Source organism: Streptopelia decaocto (assembly GCF_964273445.1).
Source record: "Streptopelia decaocto genome assembly, chromosome: 21".
In the NCBI taxonomy this organism is placed as follows: domain Eukaryota; kingdom Metazoa; phylum Chordata; class Aves; order Columbiformes; family Columbidae; genus Streptopelia; species Streptopelia decaocto.
Window position 1 is genome coordinate 5,980,097 of NC_138676.1, and position 5,553 is coordinate 5,985,649.

The 5,553-nt window shown below is 54.2% G+C and overlaps 1 pseudogene across 1 annotated transcript; it reads left to right on the top strand.

Moving 5' to 3' along the window:
* Positions 1-2,470: 2,470 nt before the first annotated feature.
* LOC309448657 (olfactory receptor 14J1-like) lies at positions 2,471-3,403 on the top strand (annotated as a pseudogene). Its single transcript has one exon. The product of its transcript is annotated as an olfactory receptor 14J1-like (transcript).
* Positions 3,404-5,553: the final 2,150 nt, after the last annotated feature.

Here is a 5,553-nt window from a genome sequence, read left to right on the forward strand (position 1 = left end):
CCACAGCACAGGACAGGCTGTCGTGGAGATGATCACGGGATATAAAGAGGCTGAAAGCCCCACCAGCCATGAGCTCCTTCTCCCCTTGGCTGTGGCTGTTGTCTGCACCTCTGATGCCTGTGAGGAGACACCTTGTCCTTGCAGCACAGGGGCCTCATGGCCTCCTTGTCCCCAGCCAGGAGCCTGGGAGGGGTGGGACCATAGTCCTGCCCTTGGCCTTGCACAGCCCCACATCACACTGTCCCAGGAAGGGCCCTGGGCAACGTGGGAGGAACAGGATCTGCCTTCCCAGTGCTGGGGGTCAGGGCATTGCCCTTTGATTAATGAAACATATCCAGGTTTACTCAGCATTAGAGATTCATTTACTTCGCTTTTCCTGATCTGTCATCACTGCCTCCAGTTTTCTGCTCTAACTGGCCCTAGGGAAAGTTGCTCAGTACTGTACCCCAGTGGGACCCATTAACATTACAAGAAACTTTGGAGTTTGATTCTGACTTTGACTTCTTGGGAGGTTTCATCAACTTCCTCCAGGGCCAGAGGTCCATGGACTCAGCACCAAACCCACCAGAGGGGTCATTAAAGCGCCTTGGGCTGCTCCTGTGCTGCTGAGCTGGGCTGGGCTCCTGGGACACAGGGAGCTCATGGCAGCGGCAGCGCTGCAGAGAGACATCTCTGCCCAGGAGCAGCTCCTCTGCACACGCAGCAGGGCTGAGGGCTCTGCCTGGGGATCTCAGCAGACGAGCAAGGCAGAGAGAGATTCAAGGTGGTCAGGACGGGAGGATGACTGAGAGCTCACTGGAGGAGAAACCTTTGCAGCCCTTGCCATGGTAAGTCTCTGGTGCAGGGCAGTGCAGCTGTAGCTCCTGGAGGCACCTCCTGAAACTGGCACAGGCACAGCTGGTGGGATCTGTAAGGACGGGGCTCTTGTCAGGCCATGTTGAACACTGTGAAGCCGGGTGAGCACCCAGGGGTGCCCAGGGCTGTCCTGCAGAGCAGGGTCCCTGCACCCCAGGGCTGTGCCGGGCAGGGACTCTGCCGCCTGCCAGGGTCAGCGCTCAGCCTGCCCGGGAGATCCCAGCAACAAGGAGGGGAGAAGGTGTGGGGGGAAGGAGTGGTCCCAGGCAGGACAGGGTCCTTCTGCCTTTGAGAGGGTGCCCTGTGGATCAGAGTTGCTGACAACTCACCCCCAGGGACATTCCAAGAGGGACAACAAGGCAGGGATTATCTGAAGGGGAAGCAATTATTGCCTTTTGTCCTCTACTCTTGGCTGGCTGGCTAGGAAAGGTAAGATGGAAATATGTCTTGCATTTCCGGGGGAAGTGCTGAAACTCCAAATATTTATTTTTCTCTGAGAGCGCAATTCAATGCTCTCCGGCTCACAGAGCAGCAACATCTCCTTTGCAGCCCCTTTAGGGCTGGTGTGATGTTCTCAGCAGAATCCGCACACACATAGAGATGTTCCTGGGCAGTGCTGAGCTGCCAGGAGGTTTGTGCAGGGAAGAGCTGAGCACACAGCGGGTGGGACAGACTGACACTGAGAGCAGTGACAGGGAGGAGACATGGGGACAGAGAAACAGCTCCCGGCAGGAACAGCTGCAGGCAGTGGAGACCTGGGCAGGGGGAGAGAGGGACCTTCTGCCAAAAGTGACATCACAGGGGGAACTTGAGCACCTCCCTGCCATCCCCTGCAGTGTTGATGTCTACCCCTTAGCAGTGCTGCCAGGCTCCTCTCCCACCCACCACGGCTTCTGTCCTCAGGTCTGTGGTGTCTTGAGCTGAGGCACTTCCTTGGCAGCCCAGCTGCCAAGAAGGAGAAGCTCCTGAGGGCCTGTCTGTGTGTCCCTGTTCTCTCTCAGCAGGAGCGCTGGGCCATGTCTCCTTGTCCACTCGGTGGCTCCGCTGCCTGTGTTCTTCCCTCAAACTCTCTGCAGTTGGGCTTTCAGCTGAAGATCAGATACTGATGCTGCAAGTCCTGCCATGCAGATGTCTCTGTGGGAGCAAAGTCCCTAAGCCCATCATGCCCTGTGGGGCTCTGGAATGTGTGATGTGTGGGGCTGGGGAATGAGCCCATTCTGTTCCAGAACAGCTTTAGGACACCCCAGTGCTTCCCTGGCATGATATTGTGAATTATGATTATGATATAAGTAGATTATGATTATGTATAAACACAAGAACTCCCCCCCTCTCCCAGGTCCTGGTGCTGTAGGGCAGGGTTGACTCCTTGGGAGCCCACGGGGAGAGGCCCTGATCCTCACAGTGCAGTCAGAAAGCACAAACCAACGCTCCAGCCAGGGAGGTGACCACAGGGGCTGCCAAAAAGGAGAGAACAATTTGCATTTCTGTATGCGGTGGCACAGGTGGGAGTGGAAGAGGGATGTTGGTTGAGGGGGGGAAGAGATTTTCTGGGAGACCTCTGTCCTGATTTGTCAACGTGCTCTCCTGTTTCCACAGTAATGACCATCAGCAGCCAATGTCCAACAGCAGCTCCATCACCCAGTTCCTCCTCCTGCCGTTCACAGACACACGGGAGCTGCAGCTCTTGCACTTCTGGCTCTTCCTGGGCATCTACCTGGCTGCCCTCCTGGGCAACGGCCTCATCATCACCACCATAGCCTGGGACCAGCACCTGCACACCCCCATGTACTTCTTCCTGCTCAACCTCGCCCTCCTCGACCTGGGCTCCATCTCCACCACTGTCCCCAAGTCCATGGCCAATTCCTTCTAGGACACCAGGAACATCTCCTACACAGGATGTGTCGCACATCTCTTTCTCTTTACCTTCTTGGTAGTAGCAGAGTATTGTCTCCTCACAGTCATGTCGTACGACCGCTACGTTGCCATCTGCAAACCCCTGCACTACGGGACCCTGCTGGGCAGCAGAGCTTGTGTCCACATGGCAGCAGCTGCCTGGGCCACTGGGTTTCTCAATGCTCTGCTGCACACGGCCAATACATTTTCACTGCCCCTGTGCAAGGGCAATGCCCTGGGCCAGTTCTTCTGTGAAATCCCCCAGATTCTCAAGCTCTCCTGCTCACACTCCTACCTCAGGGAAGCTGTGTTTCTTGTTGTCAGCTTTTCTTTTGCTTTTGGTTGTTTTGTGTTCATTGTGGTGTCCTATGTGCAGATCTTGAGGGCCGTGCTGAGGATCCCCTCTGAGCAGGGACGGCACAAAGCCTTTTCCACCTGCCTCCCTCACCTGGCCGTGGTCTCCCTGTTCCTCACCACTGCCATGTTTGCTAAGCTGAAGCCCCCCTCCATCTCCTCCCCATCCCTGGACCTGGTTTTGTCCTTTCTGTACTCAGTGGTGCCTCCAGCAGTGAACCCCCTCATCTACAGCATGAGGAACCAGGAGCTCAAGGATGCTCTGAGGAAACAGATGACTGGATTTCTTCTGAAGCTATAAACTGTCTCTAACTTCTTCTACATAAGAGTTATAGTCTAACTCATTACAGGTTCATCCTGTGTGCAGTATTTTTTATTTCTCCTTGTGTTTGTTTATTATGAAAATATTTTAATTCCCTTTGTAATTCACTGCCTGCTTTTTTTTTCTCACTGAGTGGCTGTGTCAGTGAGGAATTCGTGCTCTCTGTGTTTAAGTAAAATAAAAGGATCTTCCACAATTTTTTTTTCTACTGACATTGTAACTCCAAGGCCTTTCTAGAGCTGCAGGGACAGTTCCTGTGATGGGAGGAGGGGAAACGTGTCCAACCTGGCAGCCCTGCCAGGGAGCAGCAGCGCTTGTTCTTCCAGAGCTGTTCTGGTTCCACTCCACACTCTCCTTCTCATCCCTGGTGTTGGTGCAAGGCCTGAGTGCTCTGGCAGCTTGGTCACCATCCTGCTGTGTGTCAGTCCTGTGGGTGCAGGCAGGGACAGGCAATGGGCACTGCTGTGACAGAGCTGGCCTCACAACAGCCTTTCCAGATAGAAAGGTGATCTCCTCAGGGCAGTGCATGATGGTTTATGTCTTCAAGCATATGAGTACAAAAGTGTCCCACAGATTCAAACCCCAGGGTACAGCTGAACAGTGTGTGTGTGCAGGGCTGGCACACAGCAGTGTCCTCTCACAGCCAGGCTCCTGCCAGAGACCTGCAGGACCAGCAGAGCAGGGGCTGGGCTGTGCCCCTGTGCACTGGACACCCCAGGGAAGGACCCTCAGGTCAATCATCATGGACTGGCCCCTCACAGCCACCATTTCCAGCACTGGCCTCTCACCCCAGCTCACAGAGCTTGCTCTTCCCTCCACAGAGGGACCCTGAATGAGTAGGTCAGAAATCCATGTTTGCACTGTTCAGATGAGATGTGAGCATGCAGATCATGTATGTGAGGTGACATGAACCTGAGTAAGGAAAAATTCCATCAGCGATTCCTGGAGGTTCCATGAAGGCCTGTGGGACAGACAGTTTCTCGAGGTCACTTCATGTTGGGAGTAACAGCTCATGGGAAACCACGCACTGGGATCTTCATCCTTGAACTGAGGTCTCTTTGTCCATTCCTCATGGTGTGGGATATCTCAGGTGAGTGCAGAGCAGGTGACACACCACAGGGCTGAGGTGCATCCCATCCCTTTGAATGGCAACAGGAGGCCAGAGGGACACTGTGACTCCTGCCTCTGTGTGTAAAAGGCACAGACTCTGTCTCTGAACATCCCTGGGTGCATAAGGAGTCCATGAGGTCCAGTCACATGTGGGTGCTTGATGAAACCCTGACATTTCTGTGTGTGACTCCAGGAACAAACTCCACAGGCCCACTGAGATTCATCTCAGCTACCTTGGACAGGCTCATTGCAAGTGCTCCAGTCTCCTACCTCACCCTTGCCCATGATTCTGGATTGTGCTCTCAAAAGTGCCATAGAAACCAGAGTGGTTCTGGGGTCCTTAGAAAACGCAGACCTCAAACCCATCTTCAAGAGGAGCAAAACAAGAACTTCCAACAGTCCTGGCTCACTGGGGAGGTCCCATATGATTGGAAATTGGCCAATGTTACCCCAGTCCACAAAAAGGGCTGCAAAGCTGACCCTGGCAACTCCAGGCCTGTCAGCCTGACCTCGGTGCCTGGCAGGGTTATGGAGCAGATCATCCTGAATGGAATCACACAGCACCTTCAGGATGGACAAGGGATCAGACCCAGCCAGCATGGGTTTAGGAGAGGCAGGTCCTGTCTGACCAACCCGATCTCCTTTTATGATCAGGTAACTCACCTGGTGGATGAGGGGAAAGCTGTGGATGTGGTCTATCTGGACTTCAGCAAGGCCTTTGACACTGTCTCCCATAATATACTCCTGCAAAAGCTGGTAGCCCATGGCTTGGACAAGTGTACTCTACGCTGGGTTAAGAACTGGCTGGAGGGCCGGGCCCAGAGAGTGCTGGTGAATGGGGCTGCATCCAGCTGGCGGCCAGTCACTAGTGGTGTTCCCCAGGGGTCAGTGTTGGGTCCAATCCTATTTAACATCTTTATTGACGATTTAGATGAAGGGATTGAGACCATCATCAGCAAATTTGCTGATGACACCAAGTTGGGAGGGAGTGTCGACCTGTTGGAAGGCAGGAGGGCTCT